This window comes from Oncorhynchus clarkii, chromosome 2 (genome assembly GCF_045791955.1).
Source record: "Oncorhynchus clarkii lewisi isolate Uvic-CL-2024 chromosome 2, UVic_Ocla_1.0, whole genome shotgun sequence".
NCBI lineage: Eukaryota > Metazoa > Chordata > Actinopteri > Salmoniformes > Salmonidae > Oncorhynchus > Oncorhynchus clarkii.
Window position 1 is genome coordinate 44386827 of NC_092148.1, and position 24197 is coordinate 44411023.

A 24197-nucleotide genomic window follows, 5' to 3' on the forward strand; every position below is an offset into this window, starting at 1 on the left:
CCTGCAGTCAGCATGCCAATTGCATGCTCCCTTAAAACTTGAGACATCTGTGGCACATTTTAGAGTGGCCGTTTATTGTCCCCGGCACAAGGTGCACCTGTCTAATGATCATGCTGTTAAATCAGCTTCTTGACATGCCACACCTGTCAGATGGATGGATTATCTTGGCAAATGAGAAATTCTCATCTTTTTGAAAATTTCTGGGATCTTTTATTCAGCTCATGAAACATGGACCAACACATGTTGCATTTATAAATATATATTTTTTCAGTATAAATGGTTCAGTTATTTCTTGTGTAGGTTGCTATCTTACTTGAAAAAAAACATGAGACTTTTACCACATTTTGTTATGTTACAGGATTATTCTAAAAATGATTAAATTGTTAATTTCTCATCAACAATACCCCATAATGACAAAGCAAAAACAGGTTTTTAGAAATATTTGAAAATGTATTAAAACTTAAAAACAGATCACATTTACATAAGGACTCAGACTTAGTACTCAGTACTTTGTTGAAGCACCTTTGACAGCGATTACAGCCTTGAGTGTTCTTGGGTATGACGCTACAAGTTTGGCACACCTGTATTTTTTTTATTTATTTTACCTTTATTTCACTAGGCAAGTCAGTTAAGAACAAATTCTTATTTTCAATGACGGCCTAGGAACAGTGGGTTAACTGCCTGTTCAGGGGCAGAACGACAGATTTGTACCTTGTCAGCTCGGGGGTTTGAACTTGCAACCTTCCGGTTACTAGTACTAACCACTAGGCTACCCCGCCTCCCCATTTGGGGAGTTTCTCCTATTCTTCTCTGCAGATCCTCTCAAACTCTGTCAGGTTGGATGGGGAGTGTCGCTGCACAGCTATTTTCAGGTCTCTCCAGAGATTTTTGATCAGGTTCAAGTCCGGCCTCCGGCTGGGCCGCTCAAGGACATTCAGAGACTTGTCCCGAAGCCACTCCTGCGTTGTCTTGAATGTGTGTTTGGGTCATTGTCCTGTTGGAAGGTGAACCTTCGCCCCAATCTGAGGTCCTGAGCGCTCAGGAGCATGTTTTCATCAAGGATGTCTATGTACTTTGCCTCGTTCATCTTTCCCTCGATCCTGACTAGTCACCCAGTCCTTGCCACTGAAAAACATCCCCACAGCATGATGCTGCCACCACCATGCTTCACTGTAGGGATGGTGCCAGGTTTCCTCCAGATGTGACGCTTGGCATTCAGGCCAAAGAGTTCAATCTTGGTTTCATCAGACCAGAGAATCTTGTTTCTCAAGGTCTGAGAGCCCTTTAGTTGCCTTTTGGCAAACTCCAAGCGGGCTGTCTTGTGCCTTTTACTGAGGAGCTGGGTCAGATTGGGGGGGATCAGATTGGGAATTTAGCCAGGACACCAGGGTTAACACCCCTACTCTTACCATGAACACAGAGAGTCAGGACACCTGTTTAACGTGCCTCCTACTGGCCCTCCAACATCCCTTTTACCAATATCTGGATCAGGACCAACCATGTTTAGCTTCAGAGGCAAGCAGTGGGATGCCTGGGTCATGTGGGTGATGTCATGTGATGGTGGAATATGGGGACAGAAAGCTGAGGAACAACGGTGCCTTTATTTAGACACTAATCCTCGATCTCAGATTAGCCTCCTGGGGATTAGTAGGGTGTGTGTGTGTGTGTGTGTGTGTGTGTGTTTAGAGAATAGAAAACATTGACATTAGAGAAAGAGAGTGAGAGAGAGAAAAAATAGAGCACAAGGGAGGAGTGGATGGGAACTGAAAAAAAGCAAGAGAGCAGAACATAGCAGAGAAGACAAGTTCTGTACCAAAGGAAGCCAACTGACTCTCACAGTGATGGGTGGCCTTCTAATCACTGGAAACTGGCAGCAGCGTTACCATGGAAACCTAAGTGTCTGTCCCCTGCCCTCGATTCACTTGCTCACACTGGCCACCTCACCTCTCTATCCAAACCCCCCACCTGGAGATGTAAAGTATGATGATGATGATGATGACACCATTAACTGACATCATCACCCTGACATCATCACAGTTGTCCCGGCCTTTGACCAATGAAGGCTTGTTCTTTCTCCACTGAGCCAATCAGGATGCGAATCAGGATGTGGCTGTAAATACATACAGTAGGGATTACATAAAACAGAGTTGTGAAATGAATGGCAGAGCAGAGTCTGTGTCACTGTAACTACAGCGTTTGGCTTTTAGTTGTATATGGGTATAATAAAACAGACATACACTGTCTGAAGGCTAAATACATCTAGCATGCCTCAAAGGAAACAGTGGGGGTTTGAACTGGAGTTGTGGGGAGTGAAGATTGTAGTGTTCTCTTTTCAAATGTAGGTTACAGTTTTGAGCTTGACATATAACAAAGTTGTATTTCTCAAAACTAACATCACATTAAGCTTAGTTTGAATGGAGAATAGCCTGTCTTTTCCTTAACACTCAATAGATTACCATGAGGATCATGATGACCATGTTACGTGTCACTCTCTAGCCATCAAAGGAGAGGAGAATAAAACAGGATTATAAAAGAATACGCGTGCAGCCAGAGTGACCACTCAGGTCTGTTTGAACAGCCAATCAGGGACGAGCAGGAAGCCACTGCGCTTCAACACAGCTCAACGGGACTAATCCGGTTTAGTGACTCGCAAGGAAGCATATCCATTTTATCACTCACTGGAAAGTGGGGGGAGCAAGAGAGGGGGTAGGGGAGAAGGTTTAGGACCAGAGGGGACACAGTATGGTTAGTAGAGGGAGAGAGCAGGTGAGGTAGGTAGGCAGGGTTGGAAAGATCTGAGTGACGTGGGAGGGAAGGAGGGTACAGTATGGTGGTCTGCTGCCAAAATACAATGTTCATAACAGGGAATTACTATTTTGAGACGTTCGTAACAGGGAATTACTATTTTGACACGTTCGTAACAGGGAATTACTATTTTGACACGTTCGTAACAGGGAATTACTATTTTGACACGTTCGTAACAGGGAATTACTATTTTGACACGTTCGTAACAGGGAATTACTATTTTGACACGTTCGTAACAGGCACGTTCGTAACAGGGAATTACTATTTTGACACGTTTGTAACAGGGAATTACTATTTTGACACGTTCGTAACAGGGAATTACTATTTTGACACGTTCGTAACAGGGAATTACTATTTTGACACGTTCGTAACAGGCACGTTCGTAACAGGAAATTACTATTTTGACACGTTCGTAACAGGCACGTTCGTAACAGGGAATTACTATTTTGACACGTTCGTAACAGGCATGTTCATAACAGGGAATTACTATTTTGACACATTCGTAACAGGGAATTACTATTTTGACATCTTCGTAACAGGGAATTACTATTTTGACATCTTCGTAACAGGGAATTACTATTTTGACATCTTCGTAACAGGGAATTACTATTTTGACATCTTCGTAACAGGGAATTACTATTTTGACACGTTCCAAACAGGGAATTACTATTTTGACATGTTCGTAACAGTGGCATGTAGTATATGTCCAGCCCTGCCTCTGAACACTAACTCCCTAGGGCTAGGTGATCCATGATGTTGTCATGGTGTGACCATGTAGTCATCTCCAATCAGAGGATGGGTCACTTCATTCTACCGCAACACTACACAGACAGATGGACGGACAAGCAGGCTGGCAGGCAGACAGATGGAAGCAGGGGACAGAGAGAGAGAACCCCCACAGAACAAAGGCAGAGTGTATTCATTTGGCCAGCATCTTAGAGACTTGACACCTGAGTCTAAAGCAGAGGTTGTTATTGGGAGTGTTTGTTCAGTTCCATTTCAGTCGGTCAACTAGGTACAACACAGCTTTGGGAAGTTTGCGCTAGCGCCCTCTACTGAATAGCATTTTAAACACACCTGACAAGGCCAATGAACACTGTGCCTCACCGGAAGCCCCGCCTTCCACAGGTGATAACCGAGGCACAGATAAATTCCTTAAATTCTTCCGCTATTCACCTCGAGCTGAGCAGAACAATTTCACACAAAATAAACATGTAAAGGTGAAATCTATCAGCCTTTACTGCAACTTAACTGTCCCACTTAAAGAGAGTGTGCTCATCCTTCTGGTTTTGTGAGTTTCCTGCTGAATCCGTTAGTTATTTTTAGGCCTGTTTAGCCTGGCTAACTGGCTAAGATGGCTAACGCAACCAAAACGATGAAGGCTAACAAGCCGGGTTCGGGTTCAAGACCATGCCCAAATAAATGAAAAGATGTTCTTGATCTATGGTCTGTCTCGGCACGGTGCTCCGGCTGTGTAAGCTTGTGTGCGGGCTGAACACGTAACAGTGGCTTGACCACGCCTGGCATGCTCCCCTACTGCCACTGGCGATTCCTCCCGAGGTGGAATCACCTCCTTGTTTGTGTCAATTTCTCTCAGCCAATCATCAGTTATTTGTGTAAGTGCTGTGCTTGTTTACTGTAAAATTTGAATTATTTTGTGAGAATGCTGTTCATCGACTACAGCTCAGCGTTTAACACTATCGTGCCCTCCAAGCTTATCACTAAGCTAAGGACACTGGGATTGAATACCTCCCTCTGCAACTGGATCCTGACTTTCTGATGGGCCGCCCCAGGTGGTGAGGGTAGACAACAACACATCCACCAAGTTGACCGCAACACGGCGCCCCTCAGTTGTGCATGCTTATTCCCCCCCTCCTGTACTCCCTGTTCACCCACGATTGGTGGCTACGCAAGACTCCAACACCATCATTAAGTTCGCTGACGACCTAGGCCTGATCACAGAGGGCGCTGAGACAGCCTATAGGGAGGAGGTCAGAGATCTGGCAGTGTGGTGCCATGACAACAATTTCTGCCTCAATGTCAAGAAGACAATGGAGCTGATCGTGGCCTACAGGAAACGGAGGGCCGAGCAAGTCCCCCTTCACATCGACGGAACTATTGTGGAGCGGGTTGTCCACATCACAGAAAGTTCTACAGCTGCACCATTGAGAGCATCTTGACTTGGTATGTTAACTGCTAGGCATCTGACTGCAAGGCGCTACAGAGGGTAGGGCGAATGAGTAGCTCGTGAGGGGCGCATCGGTCTAAGGCACTGCATCTTAACGCTAGACAAGTCACTACAGACCCTGGTTCGATCCCAGGCTGTATCACAACCGGCCGTGATCGGGAGTTGCTGCATAGGGCGGCGCACAATTGGTCCTGCGTCGTCCAGGTTAGAGGAGGGTTTGGCCAGGGAAGGCCGTCAATGAAAATACTAATTTGTTCTTAACTGACTTGCCTGGTTAAATAAAAAGTGTTAATATAATAAATATATATTATATTTGAGATTCTTCAAAGTATCCACCCTTTGACTTGCTGACAGCTTTGCACACTTGGCATTCTCTCAACCAGCTTCATAAGGTAGTCACCTGGAATGCATTTCAATTGCCTTGTTTAAAGTTAATTTGTGGAATTTCTTTCCTTCTTAATGCATTTGAGCCAATCAGTTGAGTTTGAGTTTATTTTATTTTTACAGGGACAGTGCACATTAATCAACGTTTCAGTAAAAGTGCCGGTTTTAGCCAGCCGGCTAATTTTCAACCGAAGTCCCTGGGCAGGTTGTTAAAAACAATTACACTATAGACAATCATTGAGCAGTGAACACATGCAGAGCAACATAGGACAAGCAAGACAAAGCATACAGACAGAACAACATAGGACAAGCAAGACGTAGCATACAGACAGAGCAACATAGAATAAGCAAGACGTAACATACAGACAGAGCAACATAGGACAAGCAAGACGTAGCATACAGACAGAGCAAAATAGAACAAAAAGCAGCAAGACAAAATTCATAAAAGCACACCTCACAAGCTACAGACAACAGACAACATGGAAAGCGGCAATACACAGCTAGGGATTATGTTCACAAATCTGATTGACCTTTAGCCATGCATTTTGTGAAAGTGTGATATGTGGTGCAGTTATGTGTGTCTGATGGCAGTGTATTCTAGACATGGGAAGGTCTCACAGAGAAAGGTGATTGTTTCGCTCTGAAGCCAAACTGCATGGAATGTAATGTGAAGGGGCTGTTGTTGAGGTGGGCAATCAGTTGTTCTGCTACACACTTTTCAACAACCTTTGACATCACAGGTAGTAGTATTATAATGGGCCTGTAGTTACTCACTTCAGCAGGGTCACCCTTGGAAACACCCCGAGACCAATAGATGTGTTGGTGACCTTAGTAATGGGGCCAATAAGTGTCTCTTTGTAGTTTTTAAGAAAGGTAGAGTCCAGCCCAAACACATCTTTGGCTTTAGAGTTCGTTAGTGAGTTAATCACCTTGTTCACCTTTGACTCATAAACCTCCCTTATGATGAAGACAGGTTGAGCGTCATTCACTAGCACTGAGCCCAAGAAACCAGTGGAGGGGTTCTGTGTCAGTACCCTGACAGAGTCAATAAAGTAGGAATTGAAGGTTATTGCTATTTCGACTGCATCCTGTGTTAGATTGTTATTCACCATGATTTCTAGTATTTTTGCAGTGTTACTATGGTTTTTCCCTGTTAACTTTTTAGATTCTCCCAGATCAGTTTAGAATTTCCCTTTGCTTCACCAATTATGTTAATAAAAACGTTTGCTTTGGCCTGTCTGATTTCTTTCATCACCTTATTTCTCATGATCTAATTTGGATTTTAGGGCTATTTTTAGAGCATAATCTCGTTCTTTCATCAATTTCCAGATTTCTCCGTTCACCCAAGGAAGAGTGCTCTTTTGGCCAGGTTGGGGTTTTGATTTTCTTTAGGAAACCATTTATTGTAGTCTGGATTGTGGATAGAAAAACCTGACTGACTATCAGCTTCCACGTCTGTATAGGACAAGAGATCATTCCAGTTAATTCCCTTAATTGCGTTTTCAAAATAGTTTAATTCACTCTTAGGTATTCTTAGTTGATCCGGCTTTCTAACAGTAGAGAGGTTAAACCTGCTCTTGGACAGCTTTCTGGCTATAAGTGTCAGATTATGATCAGATAGCCCAGTAACCATATTGAATGATTTAGTCACTCTCTCTGGTTTATTACTGAACACCAAATCAATCTGTGTTTTAGAGCAACAAGTCACCCTGGATGGTCCTTTATGTGTAAGGTCAAATGTATTAGTGATCCATTTGAGGGTTTTCCTACAAGACCTGTCTTAATATTTAATATTAAAATCTCCCATTAAGATGACCTCTTTCCCAAAATCACATTCCCCATTCCCTGTTATTAAACTGATCAAAAAACACACTTTTGGTTGAAGGTGGCCTATACATTCCAATAAGGGTAAAAGACATTTGGGGAGACAGTGTAACGTTCAGGCCAATACATTCTAGTTCATGATCACTTGTGACAAGGTAGGGGTGGTACACAGAAAATAGCCCTATTTGGTAAAAGACAAAGTCCATATTATGGCAAGAACAGCTCAAATAAGCAAAGAGAAACGACAGTCCATCATTACTTTAAGACGTGATGGTCAGTCAATACGAAAAATTTCAAGAACTTTGAACCTTCCTTCAAGTGCAGTCTACAAAATCTATCAAGAACTATGATGAAACTGGCTTTTATGAGGACCGCTACAGGAAAGGAAGTCCCAGAGTTACCTCTGCTGCAGAGGATAAGATGTTTAAAGTTACCATGCTCTCCACATGTGTGGTTCCCACAGTGAAGTATAGAGGAGGAGGTGTGATGGTGTGGGGGTGCTTTGCTGGTAATACTGTCTGTGATGTATTTAGAATTCAAGGCACACTTAACCAACATGGTTACCACAGCATTCTATTTTTCAACAGGACAGTGACCCAACACACCTTCAGGCTGTGCTAGGGCTATTGACCAATAAGGAGAGTGATGGAGTACTGCATCAGATAACGAGGACTCCACCCTCATCCGACCTCAACCCAATTGAGATGGTTTGGGATGAGTTGGATCACAATATGAAGGAAAAGCAGCCAACAAGTGCTCAGCATACAGCTGAAGTTGGAAATGTACATACACTTAGGTCGTTTTTCAACCACTCCACAAATTTCTTGTCAACAAACTATAGTTCTCGCAAGTCGGTTAGGACATCTACTTTGTGCATGACACAAGTAATTTTTCCAACAATTCTTTGCAGACAGATTATTTCACTTATAATTCACTGTATCACAATTCCAGTGGGTCAGAAGTTTACATACACTAAGTTGACTGTGCCTTTAAACAGCTTGGAAAATTTCAGAACATTATGCATAGACTTTAGAACCTTCTGATAGGCTAATTGACATCACTTGATTCAATTGGAAGTGTACCTGTGGATGTATTTCAAGGCCTACGTTCAAACTCAGTGCCTCTTTGCTTGACATCATGGGAAAATCAAAAGAAATCAGCCAAGACCTCAGCAAAATTATTGTCGACCTCCACAAGTCTGGTTCATCCGTGGGAGAAATTTACAAATGCCCGAAGGTACCATGTTCATCTGTACAAACAATAGTACGCAAGTATAAACACCATGGGACCATGCAGCTGTCATACCGCTCAGGAAGGAGACGAGTTCTGTCTCCTAGAGATGAACGTACTTTGGTGCGAAAAGTGCAAATCAATCCCAGAACAACAGCAAAGGACCTTGTGAAGATGCTGGAGGAAACAGGTACAAAAGTGTCTATGTCCACAGTAGAGCAAGTCCTATATTGACATATCCTGAAATGCCGCTCAGCAAGGAAGAAGCCACTGCTCCAAAACCGCAACTGCACATGGGGACAAAGGTAATCGTTTTTTGGAGAAATGTCCTCTGGTCTGATGAATCAAAAATAGAACTGTTTGGCCTTAATGACCATAGTTATGTTTGGAGGGAAAAGGGGGAGGCTTGCAAGCGGAAGAACACCATCCCAACCGTGAAGCACGGGGGTGGCAGCATCATGTTGTGGGTGGGTGCTTTGCTGCAGGAGGGACTGGTGCACTTCACAAAATAGAAGGCATCATGAGGCAGGAAAAGTATGTGGCTATATTGAAGCAACATCTCAAGACGTCAGTCATGAAGTTAAAGCTTGATCGCAAATGTGTCTTCCAAATGGACAATGACCCCAAGCACACTTTCAAAGTTGTGGCAAAATGGCTTAAGGACAACAAAATCAAGGTATTGGAGTGGCCATCACAAAGCCCTGACCTCAATGCCATAGAAAATGTGTGGGCAGAACTGAAAAAGCGTGTGCGAGCAAGGAGGCCTACAAACCTTACTCAGTTACACCAGCTCTGTCAGGAGGAATGGCCCAAAATTCACCCAACTTATTGTGGGAAGCTTCTGGAAGGCTACACAAAATGTTTGACCCAAGTTAAACAATTTAAAGGTAATGCTGCCAAATACTAATTGAGTGTATGTAAACTTCTGACCCACTGGGAATGTGATGAAAGAAATACAAGCTGAAATAAATAATTATCTCTACTATAATTCTGACATTTCACATTCTAAATATAAAGTGGTGATCCTACCTGACCTAAGACAGGGCATTTTTACGAGGATTAAATGTCAGGAATTGTGAAAAACTGTGTTTAAATGTATTTGGCTAAGGTGTATGTAATCTTCTGACTTCAACTGTATGTGGGAAGTCATTCAAGACTGTTGGAAAAGCATTCCAGGTGAAGCTGGTTGAGAGAATGCCAAGAGTGTGCAAAGCTGTCATCAAGGCAAAGGTCGGCTACTTTGAAGAATCTAAAATATATTTTGATTTGGTTACTACATGATTCCATATGTGTTATTTCATAGTTTTGATGTCTTCACTATTATTCTACAATGTAGAAAATAGTCAAATAAAGAAAAACCCTTGAATGAGTAGGTGTGTCCAAACTTTTGACTGGTACTGTCTGTGGAGGATTTATAAAGCCAGGCACATTTAACAGTTAGGCTGTTGATTACAGACCTAATTAAGCTGGGGTTTGCTCTCTCCTCAATTTTCTTAGTGTCACGTTTTCTCTGCTCGTCCCCTTCGGTGTTTGACGTCACCAGTATACTAACCACCGGTCCTGGGATCCATCATTACGCACACCTAACGGAGAATATTCTACAACCAGTTGACCCAGAGAGCCAGCACAACAGCCCATTCAGCAACCCACTCAGGTCAGCGATGCCCATTTGTCCCTCCCCGCTAAATATGATGGCACCCCATCTAAATGCCATGGCTTCCTGCTTCAGTGCTCCCTATACTTTACGCACCACATGGGTCCCCCACCACCGAGAGGTCTAATGTTGCCACAGTTATTTCTCTGCTGACCGGGCGAGCATTGGAATGGGCTACAGCCATCTGGGAGAGAGGAGAGGAGGTGCTAGATTTATATGAGGGGTTCAAGACTCTGTTCAAATTCATCTTTGATCATTCCCCGGAGGGCAGAGAGAGGGGTGAGCGCCTACTTCAATTATGGCAGGGGGACCAGACGGCTGCCGAATGCACGCTCACCTTCCGTACAGGAGCAGCATCCAGCGGATGGTTCGTACGCTATTCAGAAGAGGTCTGCGTGAGGAGGTCCAGACAGGACTGGCCTGTCGCGACGCCAACCTCTTCCTAGACGCATTCATTGTGTTGGCCATCCGTCTGGATAACCTACTTCAGGAGTGAAAACTCTGGATCAGAGCCTGAATCCATGGAGGTAGGGGTCACATGTCTCCCCGCGACGGAGAGACGCAGATGGAGACAGCTGGGGCTCTGTCTGTACTGTGGTCAAGGAAGGCACCAGCTCCAGCGGTATCCGGCACATCCTAATCCCGGATCCACAAGCAGAGGGATGGTCAAGTGATCTTCCACCTCCTGGTGCAGGAGTGAGTATTTCATCTTAATCACTTTCTGCTAAACTCTTTTTTTTTGTCCATCACACTAGACACAGTACATGAGGGAAAGTCAACTACAGCATTGGTGGATTACAGTGCCACGGGGAACTTTATTGACTAGACCCTTGCCTCTCATAACATCATCACATACCCACTCTACTCTCCTTTCCCGGTTCAAAGCCTCGATAATCGGCCACTAGGATCCGGAACCATCACACTCACTGTGGAGTCCGTTCATCAGGAGAACATCCACTTCATCACCAGTGCACCAGGTCGCAAGATACACTCCGCATCTACCCTCTATTGTTGGCTGATACCCAGGCCATGAAAGATTACATCCAAGAGACGCTCCAACAATGTTTCAACTGCACGTCCACTTCTCCTGTGCTGGCTGGTTTCTTCTTTGTGGCCAAGAAGGATGGAGGGTTACATCCCTGCATTGATTAGAGGATTCAATTAAATCACCACGAAGTACCGTTACCCTCTCCCATTGGTCCCGGCAGCCATCGAACAGCTCCGTGGTGCCCGGTTCTTTACTAAACTGGACCCACAGAGTGCATACAATTGCATCAGCATCCGGGAGGGGGATGAATGGAAGATTGCGTTTAGCACAATGTCTGGCCACTACATGTACTTGGTGATGCCATTTGGCTTAGCCAATGCTCTGTCAGTGTTCCAGGCATTCGTTAACGAGGTGTTCAGGGACACCCTAGACCCAAACTGTTACAGACCTATATCCATCCTGCCCTGCCTATCTAAAGTCTTCAAAAGCCAAGTTAATAAACAGATCACTGACCATTTTGAATCCCACCGTACCTTCTCCGCTGTGCAATCCGGCCTCCGAGCTGGTCACAGGTGCACCTCAGCCACGCTCAAGGTACTAAACGATATCATAACCGCCATCGATAAAAGACAGTACTGTGCAGCCATCTTCATCGACCTGGCCAAGGCTTTCGACTCTGTCAATCACCGTATTCTTATCGGCAGACTCAATAGCCTTGGTTTTTCTGACGACTGCCTCGCCTGGTTCACCAACTACTTTGCAGACAGAGTTCAGTGTGTCAAATCGGAGGGCATGTTGTCCGGACCTCTGGCGGTCTCTATGGGGGTACCGCAGGGTTCAATTCTCGGGCCGACTCTTTTCTCTGTATATATCAATGATGTCGCTCTTGCTGCGGGCGATTCCCTGATCCACCTCTACGCAGACGACACCATTCTGTATACTTCTGGCCCTTCCTTGGACCCTGTGCTAACTAACCTCCAAACGAGCTTCAATGCCATACAACACTCCTTCCGTGGCCTCCAACTGCTCTTAAACGCTAGTAAAACCAAATGCATGCTTTTCAACCGTTCTCTGCCCGCACCCGCCCGCCCGACTAGCATCACCACCCTGGACGGTTCCGACCTAGAATATGTGGACAACTATAAATACATAGTTGTCTGGTTAGACTGTAAACTCTCCTTGCAGACTCATATTAAACATCTCCAATCCAAAATCAAATGTAGAATCGGCTTTCTATTTCGCAACAAAGCCTCCTTCACTCATGCCGCTAAACTTACCCTAGTAAAACTGACTATCCTACCGATCCTCGACTTCGGCGATGTCATCTACAAAATAGCTTCCAACACTCTACTCAGCAAACTGGATGCAGTCTATCACAGTGCCATCCGTTTTGTTACCAAATCACCTTATACCATCCACCACTGCGACCTGTATGCTCTAGTCGGCTGGCCCTCGCTACATATTCGTCGCCAGACCCACTGGCTCCAGGTCATCTATAAGTCTATGCTAGGTAAAGCTCCACCTTATCTCAGTTCACTGGTCACGATAACAACACCCACCCGTAGCACACGTTCCAGCAGGTATATCTCACTGATCATCCCCAAAGCCAACACCTCATTTGGCCTTCCAGTTATCTGCTGCCAGTGACTGGAACGAATTGCAAAAATTGCTGAAGTTGGAGACTTTTATTTCCCTCACCAACTTTAAACATCACCTATCTGAGCAGCTAACCGATCACTGCAGCTGTACATAGTACATCTGTAAATAGCCCACCCAATCTACCTAACTCATCCCCATACTGTTTTTATTTTATTAACTTTTCTGCTCTTTTGCACACCAGTATCTCTACTTGCACATCATCATCTGCTCATTTATCACTCCAGTGTTAATCTGTTAATTTGAAATTATTCGCTCCTATGGCCTATTTATTGCCTACCTTCTCATGCCTTTTGCACACACTGTATATAGACTTTCCTTTCTCTACTGTGCCATTGACTTGTTTGTGCTATTGGCTTGTTTGTTTATTCCATGTGTAACTCTTTGTTGTTGTCTATGTCACACTGCTTTGCTTTATCTTGGCCAGGTCGCAGTTGCAAATGAGAACTTGTTCTCAACTAGGCTACCTGGTTAAATAAAGGTGAAATAAAAAAATAAAATATAAATGCTCGGATGCCAGGTGGTTGTGTATCTTGATGACATCCTGGTATACTCGGCTACCCTGGAGGATCACATCTCTCACCTTCGAGCAGTCCTGGAATGCCTCCTTGCTAACCACCTGTTTGTCAAGGCTGAGAAGTGCCAATTTAATCAGAAGGCTGTTTCCTTTTTAGGCTACCAAATCAGCCTGCAGGGAGTGAGGATGGATGACAAGAAGGTAGATGTGGTTAGGTCATGGCCAGTCCCAACCACCATAAAATGGTTAGAACAGTCTTTTGGGTTTGCAAACTTCTACCGCCGTTTCATCAGGAACTTCCGCTCCGTTGCCGCCCCTCTCACCGCTCTCCTCAGCCGAGGCCTTCCGTCTCCTCAAGGGACGTTTCACCTCCGCCCCATTACTCAAACACCCAGATCACACGATATCCTTTCTGGTGGAGGTGGACGCTTCAGAGGTGGGCATGGTGGCAGTTCTGTCTCAACAGGGTAATCCACAGAAATTGTATCCGTGTGCATATTACTCTACAAAACTGTCCCCTGCAGAGAGGAATTACGACATTGGTGATCGAGAGCTCCTGGCGGTGAGTAGTAGAGGAGTAGAGACACTGGCTGGAGGGTGCCAAGGAACCATTCGTCGTCCTAACCGACCATCGGAACCTGAACAGCGAGGAGGCTGAATCTGTGCCAAGCAAGGTGGACATTCGCCAGGCTTTGGAGAGGGAGTCCGCACCAACTAATTGTCCTCCCGAGCGCACCTACGTTCCCACAGGGATTAGGAACCGGCTGCTGACCTGGGCACACACAGCTGTCGTCGCTGGACATCCAGGTATTTCTTGCACTACCCAGTCTATCCCCGAGAAGTACTGGTAGCCCACCCTGGCACAGGACGTCACTCGCTACGTCAACTCCTGTTCCGTATGTGTCCAAACCAAATCCCCCCGGAACTCTCCAGCAGGAAAACTCCTTTCTGTGCCTCAGCATCCCTGGTCCCATCTATCCATTGACTTTGTTACTGATCTCCTCTCTGACTGTTTCACCACCATTTTGGTGGTTGGGGATAGACTTTCAAAATCCTGTTTAATCCCTCTTTCTGGTCTCCCTACTGCTCTCCAGGTTGATGAGGCACTATTCAAACTGGTCTTGCAATATTATGGCCATCCGGAGGACATCGTCTCCAACCATGGGCCTCAATTCACATCACGCGTATAGAGAGCATTTATGGAGAAGCTCGGGGTCACGGTCAGCTTCACTTCCAGGTATAGGCCTCAGGTGGAGAGGATGAACCAGGAGGAGGGGGAGGTTCCTGAGGAGTTATTGTCAGGTCCGGCAGGGAGAGTGGGCTCGATTCCTTCCATGGGCAGAGTACGTCCAGAACTTGCTACCTCACTCCTCCACTGGGTTGACCCCCTTCCAGTGTGTTCTGGGTTTTCAGCTGGCCCTGGCTCCGTGGACCCCGGGCCAGACCGAAGCTCCTGTGGTTGATGAGTGGTTCAGGTGTGCAGAAAAAGTGTGGCGCGATGCTCACGTGAGACTCCAGCGTGCCATCCACTGTCAGAAGGAGCAGGAAGAATACCACCAGTGCCCCCCCCCCCCCCCCCCCCCCCCCCCCATGTATCACCCTGGGGATTGTCTGGCTCTCTACCAGGAATCTCCCACTCCGCCTGGCCAGCAAAAAGCTGAGCCCCCGGTTTGTGGGGCCATTCAAGTTTATCCGAAGGGTGAACGAGGTGACATATAGGCTACAGATTCCCAGTGACTATCGTATCTCACCTTTTCATGTCTCCCTTCTCAGGCCGGTGGTTCCTGGTCCCCTGATTCTGTCCCCCCTGGACATCGAGGGGGGTCCGGCTTATGCCGCCAGATCTCTGCTGGACCTCCGACGTCTTGGGGATGGCTCCAGTACATGGTGGACTGGGAGGGGTATGGTCCAGAGGAGCGGTGTTGGGTTCAAGTGGAGAACATTCTGGATCTCAACACCATCTGTGGATTGGTTATCAGGGCTATACTGATAACTCGAGCTTGGTTTCAAAACCATACCAAACCATCTTTGGTATAGTGTCACCATAATATTTGGCTTGAGGAAGTGTGATAATCATTAGGATATTTTAGTGATCAGCAGTAGACGTCCTAAATGCCCCCCAGCCTTCAGATTTGAGCTAAACAGTGCACTTGCACTTCAGATGTGTTTTAATGCTATGGACGCAAAAGTTAACTTATTCATTTCCAAACGGCAAGGGTTACATTAAATAGGTGTAATATTTTTTACTTATGCATTTGGTAATATTCAATTAATACGCACACAAACCATTTGAACAAAAGCATTCACTGTGAAAGTTGATACATGTACGCCCTGGTGGATGCGTGGCTGACCCACCAACCACGCATCCACCACACCCTGACCTTTGTGGCTTTCCTTCCTGTGGCCTCGGCAATCCCCCTTACCATCTTGCTTGAGGATGGCAACTCTAATAGAGGAGTTGGTTGAGACACTGAGTCTCAAACAACTTCTGTATTGGAGTTGCCATCCTCGAGCAAGAAGCACATTATGTAAAAAATGCAAATACTATTCAGTTTTTTTTTAAACTTAATTTTAAAAAACAGTGGACTTTTGAACTTTATAAATAACAAATTCACACAAACAAATGTCAACATGAGTTTTCATAATACAACAAGACTTCTATGAAGTAAGCTCTAATAACTTTAATGTGCCATGTGAAAATTACACATTTTTAAAGGCCAATATTATATTATTGCGTACCTCGCTAAGAAAACACACAGCGTAAAGGAAAAGGGGATACAGTGCATTCGGAAAGTATCCAGACCCCTTCACTTTTTCAACATTTTGTTACGTTACAGCCTTATTCTAAAATTTATTAAATGTTTTTTTTTTCCCCCTCATCAATCTACACACACAATACCCCATAATGACAAAGCAAAAATAATTGTTTAGAAATGTATATAAAATACAAAAAAATATACATTTACATAAGTATTCTGTCACGACTTCCACCGAAGTTGGTGCCTCTCCTTGTTCGGGCGGCGTTTATGTGCTCTGGAATTTTGTTCTCCTTGATGGAAGATTGTTTATTGAGTAAAGTTACGATTATTACTCATCTCTGTGTCCTGCGCCTGACTCTGCCTTACCCACCGAGACTATTGACAGAAACACGCACCACTAATGGAGTCAGCAGGTGCACACAGCCCTCCACTACCTGTGGAGGAGCGCGTCCAGCAGCACGCGACTATGTTGCAAAGTCTCGGCACAGCCATGGATCGCGTGCTGCAAACCATGGAGCGATGGGAGAGAGGGGATTTTCCAGAAACCCCATCATCATCACCCCAGCTCCCACAACAACCCACACCGCTGTCCACCCCTCCTTCACCTGGATCCAGTGGGATTCGGCTTACGCTCCCGAGGGTATATGATGGAACGGCTGCCGGGTGCCAGGGGTTCCTACTCCAGCTGGAGCTCTACCTGGCAACTGTTCACCCGACTCCTTCGGGACGCGATAGTGTGAACGCCCTCATCTCCTGTCTGACTTGTAAAGCACTGGAATGGGCCAACGCCATCTGGGGAAGGGAAGGACCGACGTTGGACAACTATTCAAATTTCACCCGCCGCTTCCGGGCGATTTTTAATCCTCCACCTGAAGGGAGAGCAGCGGGGGAACGCTTGTATCATCTCAGACAGGGCATGTGGAGCGCACAAGACTTCGCTCTGGACTTTTGAACTCTGGCCGCCGGCGCGGGATGGAATGAGCGGGCCCTGATCGACCACTAAAGGTGTAGTCTACGCGAGGACGTTCGTAGGGAGCTAGCTTGCAGGGGAACCACCCTTACCTTTGACCAGCTGGTGGACCTCTCCATCCGGCTGGATAACCTGTTGTCCTCCCACGGACGTCCGGATCCGGGTCCGTCAGTTCCGTCCCCCAGCACCTCCGATTGGGAAATTACAACCCCTACCCGTTCCACAACGGCCGTGGTTACACCTATCGGTGGATTTCGTGACGGATCTTCCTCAGTCTCCTTCCTTTGCCCGGTCTCCCTATGGCTTTACAGACTGTGGAGGCCCTGTTCACCCACCTCTTCCGGCACTACGGGGTGCCTGAGGATATAGTTTCTGAGTGGGGTCCCCAGTTCACGTCGAGGGTCTGGAGGGCGTTTATGGAACTCCTGGGGGTCTTGATCAGCCTCACTTCAGGTTTTCACCCCGAGAGTAACGGGCAGGTGGATAGAGGTAACCAGGATGTGGGTAGGTTTCTGAGGTCCTATTGCCAGGACCGGCAGGGGAGTGGTCGGCTTTCATCCCCTGGGCAGAGATGGCCCAAAACTCCCTCCACCACTCCTCCTCCTCCACCACTCCTCCTCCACCACTCCATCTCCTTTTCAGTGTGTACTAGGTTATCAGCCGGTCCTGGCACCGTGGCATCAGAGCCAGATCGAAGCCAGATCTCTCCAGAGATTTTTGATCAGGTTCAAGTCTGGGCTCTGGCTGGGTCACTCAAGGGCATTCAGAGACTTGTCCCTAAACCACTCCTGCGTTGTCTTGGCTGTGTGCTTAGGGTCGTTGGTGTGCTTAGGGTCGTTGTCCTGTTGGAAGGTGAACCTTCGCCCCAGTCTGACGTCCTGAGCGCTCTGGAGCCCAGTACCTGCTGCTGAAAAACATCCCCACAGCATGATGCTGCCACCACCATGGTGGAAAAACCACCAGGTTTCTTCCAGACATGACGCATGGCATTCAGGTCAAAAAGTTCAATCTTGGTTTCATCAGACCAAAGAATCTTGTTTCTCATGGTCAGAGTCCTTTAGGGATGTTTAAAGCTTGGTAAATCTTTTTGTATCCAAATCCGGCTTTAAACTTCTTCACAACAGTATCTCGGACCTGCCTGGTGTGTTCCTTGTTCTTCATGATGCTCTCTGCGCTTTTAACGGACCTCTGAGACTATCACAGTGCAGGTGCATTTATACGGAGACTTGATTACACACAGGTGGATTGTATTTATCATCATTAGTCATTTAGGTCAACATTCGATCATTCAGAGATCCTCACTGAACTTCTGGAAAGAGTTTGCTGCACTGAAAGTAAAGGGGCTGAATAATTTTGCACGCCCAATTTTTCAGTTTTTGATTTGTTAAAAAAGTTTGAAATATCCAATAAATGTCATTCCACTTCATGATTGTGTCCCACTTGTTGTTGATTCTTCACAAAAAAATAAAGTTTTATATCTTTATGTTTGAAGCCTGAAATGTGGCAAAAGGTCGCAAAGTTCAAGGGGGCCGAATACTTTCGCAAGGCACTGTATAGCTCTGGCTATACTAGCAAACAGTTATCGACTAGCAAACAGTTATGTTATAAAATACATCAGTTCGTAAATCACCGTTCATAAAAACACTATGCATAGCTTGTAAACCTTATTTGGTTGACATGTTGAAGATAATAGCAAGGGGCTGGAACTCAAATCGCTAGTGGGGTGGCCCACATGGGCCAAGCTTGCAGTACGTCACCAAAATGTGTGTAGATTCCCTGAATGGGAAAATTGCGCCACACAGTTACCAAAAAACAGTCGCTTTCAAATTAGGGATTTCATGACTTGTTAAGGTAAAACAGTAATTCTGCTCAGAGATTATGCATGTATGAACTACACATTGACATATCCAGCCTAAAGCGGGATGTTTAAAACATACTAACGTAGTTTAGCCCAATTTGCTAAAGTCCCGCAGCATGTCTTTTTAAAGGACAAGAACAGTGAACTGTCACGAACCAGCTCGAAGTCCGTAACAAAAAGGGAGACAATGTGGAGATATGGAATAACAAAATATATTTATTAACGGAGGTAACCTAAATACAATTAACAATGGGGTGTGTAGTCAGTAATCAGTAGTGTAAGTGAGTGGTTGCATACATAGATGTGATAATGAGAGGTGTTGAAAGGTGCCAAAGCAAACAATCGAAAAGGCCACAAAAATGCCACAACCAAAATCCGACAGTGTGTCTGCATGGAGAGAGTCTCCTCAATGAATGGGGAAAAGGTGTATTTATCCCGGGTGTGTCCCATTTCGCTGACGACCCTCCCAGCTCCGCCCACCGACATCCTAATAAGGAAAACAAGAGCAAAGAGAAAGAATTTGGCAGACAGAGTGGGAGGGTCGTCACAGAACTAAATGAAAGTCACTGACTGTCAGACTCCTTTCTTGTCCATTGTGTGCACTGTCAGAACTCAAACTCACACACAAACACTCACTGTAAGGCGTTCTTCTCTCTCTCTGTCGGTCTCCCTCTTTCTCTCTGACTGGAATAAATGGTGCCAGCCTCTGAAAGAGTGAGATCCCTTTGTTCTTCAGGGGACAGAGGACACAAGGCCAGCAGACAGGCAGACAGCGAATGAGCCAGCTAGCAAGCCAACGAGGCAGGCAGACAGACAGCCAGGCGGACGAATGGACAGAGAGAGACAGACTCTTCCTCCTGACTGACACAGAGAGGACTGTCTCTGTGTGTGTGTTCCTGTTAGGCCACAGAGAGATAGGCTGCTGTAACCATGGAGAGATTTTTCAAGATGCTGCAGCCATCCAAGCATGACTCCCCTCTCGTCCTGACACCCCCCGAGTTGGAGCTTGTCCCGGCCTGGGAGTTGGGCTCATTAGGGTATTCCCAGCTGGACATTGTTCAACACTACTCTTGTTCTGTTTCTATGGCAGTAGCACTGTATAAGAAAGGGTTCTCTGACCAGGTAGAACCTTTTCACCTAACAAATAATCATTTTCTTTCATAGAAAGAAATTGGGGCGGCAGGGTAGCCTAGTGGTTAGAGTGTTGGACTAGGAACCTAAAGGTTGTAAGTTCAAATCCCGAGCTGACATGGTCGTTCTGCCCCTGAACAGGCAGTTAACCCACTGTTCCTAGGAATATAAGAATTTGTTCTTAACTGAGTTAAATTAAGTTAAAATAGAGAAGATGTTAAAAAAATGTTCTGAAGAAGTTCTGGATAAAAAAGGTTCCATGAGGAACTCTCATCCCTGTTGTGCAGAGGAAGAATCCTAATTTATAAGTGGATGGCTGGAGGTCAGAATGCTATCCAGAACAGAAGCTGCTCCAGTTTCAACTATTCTGCCTGCGGCTATGGAACCCTGATGTGCTACCTGTCCCAGACTCTCTAGAGACAGCAGGAGCAGAGACACTCTGAATGACCGGCTATGAAAAGCCAACTGACATTTACTCCCGAGGTGCTGACCTGTTGCACCCTCGACAACCACTGTGATTATTATTATTTGACCCTGCTGGTCCTCTATGAACATTTGAACATCTTGGACATGTTCTGTTATAATCTCCACCCGGCACAGCCAGAAGAGGACTAGCCACCCCTCATAGCCTGGTTCCTCTCTAGGTTTCTTCCTAGGTTCTGGCCTTTCTAGGGAGTTTTTCATAACCACCGTGCTTCTACACCTGCATTGCTTGCTGTTTGGGGTTTTAGGCTGGGTTTCTGTATAGCACTTTGAGATATCATCTGACGTAAGAAGGGCTTTATAAATAAATGTAATTTGATTTGATTAAGTTAAACAACAACCAGCAGTTTATAGGCTACGTGTGAGGGGATGGAGGGGTGTTTGGATGGGCATCAAATGGCACCCTATTCCCTACATATATAAGGAACAGGGTGCCATTTGGGACATCACCTGTTGTGTAAGAAGGTATTACTTAAAATAGTCAAGGGCCCTACAGGCCACCTGTTACCTAACTTCCTGGAGGTTAGTGGGGTTAGGGCATCAGAGATGGATAGATATAGCTGCTAAACCACTCTCTCTCTCTCCACAATGCATTCGAAAAGTATTCAGTATTCTTAACCTTTTCCACAGGAGTCACTACAGCATGACGGGACAAGGACAAACACTCCACTAACTCAGACGATGCTGGGCCAATTGCGGGTGGTCTCATTGGTCTCCCGGTCACAGCCGGCACAGGTCTCGAACCAGCATTTGTAGCAACTCAGTTTGCACTGCAATGCAGTGTCTTAGACCACTGCGCCACTCAAGAAAGGTTGTAATGCTTATCAATTGCCTTGCACAAAGTTTCAAACTACTAAAATATTACACAGGCCTCTTAAAGAATTTCATTTACATGTATTTTTTGTTCACAGAAACATTGAGAAAATATGGAAAAACAAATAATGAAATGTTAATTATATAAAGCAGCCCGTGTAATCATCTGCCAGAGAGTAGCACCAATCTGCCCGAGCCCCAAGTAATACATTTGGGACAGATAACTCACACCTGAATCGGCCCGAGCTCAATCCCCACATCGTAGCCATAAGTAATACTGCTGAAGGCGGCCCAGACTCGGGTTAATGACGTCGGCCGAGTCTGACTCTCAGCCGGAATCGGCCCAAATTCACTGTGCTAGCTGGGCAGTTTCCAGTAAACATCAGCTGTTGACAATCTATTGATTAACCAGAGAAGCTGGAACGTGGTTACATTGTTGCAATGAATGCATGAACAGCGTGGAAGGGAAGGACACCCTCTTTGCAACACTTTGCTTAGGCCTCTTCACACTTCATTCACTGAATGAATTGGGTTTTATGTGTATCTTATTACTAGGCTACCAAAAGCAGCCAGTCAATCGGTAAGCCTAGTGTGGTGTATGGACTATCGAACTTACTCTCGGTGATCTTCTGCAAGCCCAATACGTCCTCGGGAGTGATCGCCATGTTCCCGAGCAGTTCCTCTTCCGTGGTCACCGGTACCCCCACATCCATTGAGTTGCAGCCTTTTTTGACTTTCATTGCTGCTGTTGGGTTCTGGTTTGCGCTCGGGCTCGCAGTGGCCGTTGATGTTGTTACTGCTGCTTCCTCCGGTATCTCTTCTGACACAGCAACTGCCAGGATTATTACCGGTGGACTTCTTAGCGCTCAACGGTCCCGGCTGTTGCTTCTGCTGGTGCAAGAATAGCTCATTCTCTGTCCCTCCTCCCCCTTCTCCTAGCCCATGCCTGTAAGATACAAAACAGTCATCCTCCCTCCCTCCCTCTCCAAAGCCTGCACAGCTGCTGTCTGTAGCTCCTTGGTGCTTAATTCAAAGCCCTTCTTATTTCTGAGTTGAAGTCTGCCGTCTGCAGGAGATGATACTGCTATAGAGTTGCTCTCTCTCCTCCTAACATCGAACAAATCCACCTACAGCGCACTGCATGGCTGAAACAGTCTCTGGTGGGGTCGTCTGCGGGTTTGCAGCTGCCTCGTAAAGATTGCAAGGCAAAGTGAGCGTTGTGCCTGATCGTCGTAATTGGAAAAAGGGAAGTGGCACTGGTTGAGATCCAAATGCCCAAACTGCAGCTTCTCCACTAACACGTTGCATTTAAAAACAATGCAAGGATTTAGAGATCTGATATAATATTTTGTTTGATCCCTATTGGGCGCTACCCCTATCTCTCAATTATTTTTTCATTTCACCTTTATTTAACCAGGTAGGCTAGTTGAGAACAAGTTCTCATTTGCAACTGCGACCTGGCCAAGATAAGGCATAGCAGTGTGAACAGACAACACAGAGTTACACATGGAGTAAACAATTAACAAGTCAATAACACAGTAGAAAAAAGGGGAGTCTATATACATTGTGTGCAAAAGGCATGAGAAGGTAGGCGAATAATTTCAATTATGCAGATTAACACTGGAGTGATAAATGATCAGATGGTTATGTACAGGTAGAGATATTGGTGTGCAAAAGAGTAGAAAAATAAATAAATAAAAACAGTATGGGGATGAGGTAGGTGAAAATGGGTGGGCTATTTACCAATAGACTATGTACAGCAATTATGTATGGTCCATTTGGATGTCACTCCAAAAATGCTTTGCCATGTCAGCTGAAAGGACATCTGCCTGCTGATTTCCATCAAGAGAAGTCAATTAGGCCTATTGGTTTGTCAGAGGTCCAAACAGATACATTAATCATGTGGGGTAGGCCTATAAACCTATATAGCCTACGTTTAGGAAGTGCAATTGAGTAATAGGTCAGAACCACAACACTGAATGCCTTAGTAGTATTTCATTTGTCTCTCTAGACGTACTGGTTACCTCACACAATGTACCAATATTCCAGCTTGCCTAGCTAGCAGGTAGCAGGCGTAAAAAGATGCCTAAACGGAGTTCCCACTTCCATTTTTCAGGGGAAATGGAAGTTAGGTTGAATATACTGTACCCTTGAAAACCTGTGGAGAGTGGGTTTGACTTTCTGAGACTAGCATTTCATTGGATACCACAGCCTATTAGTACCCTACCCTGTACTGACCAGACCGTGTAGTGTCACTGGACTAGACAGCAGTCTATACATCATTTGAGGTTATTTCCTATATGGTCATAGGTTGCGTATTAATTAAGTGGCCTTCTCTCCTTGCCTCTGCAATAAAGCAAATGCCAAAGGTTTGCAAAAGGTTTGCATTCATCTGGCTGGCCTGTTCTTTCAGATCGGTGAGAAGGTTATTAAAATGTACCATATGGTAAAATGGACAGGCCTATGCCAGTATGGCCAATGACATAGAGTCTAGTCCATGAGATTTCCAGTGAATATCCCAGACATTCTGGAATGTCACAGTTGTTCCACAAGTTCTCACTCATCCATGAGGAAATGCTGCATCCTACAGGCCAGCTGCCTCTACTGCAGAGCCAGTCACAGTGGACATTTCAGGGTGGGTTTGTCATGGTTTGCTTTGTCATCAAGGCTGAAAAGGAGCATTTTCAAATTTTTCCTGAAGTCCATTTGTAAAAAATACATTGCTGAGTTTGTTTACTAGAATACATTTTCATAAAAGGTGCAATAACGGAAAGAGAACACTGTAAAAGAAAAGGGCGGACTCTATGATTGTGGAGAATTATTAGCAGTCTTTTCTATGTGGATTATGTTGAGCTTTTTCACCCCCCAAAAATGTTTGCAGCAACATACACACAACACACAACCTGTGTACATTTTCATCTGATAAGGTGGTTGTGT

General features: G+C 45.5%; 1 pseudogene; it reads right to left on the minus strand.

Moving 5' to 3' along the window:
• The window catches only part of LOC139368331 (protein unc-119 homolog A-like), a 42152-nt pseudogene extending 19981 nt beyond the window's left edge, over positions 1-22171 (minus strand).
• Positions 22172-24197: the final 2026 nt, after the last annotated feature.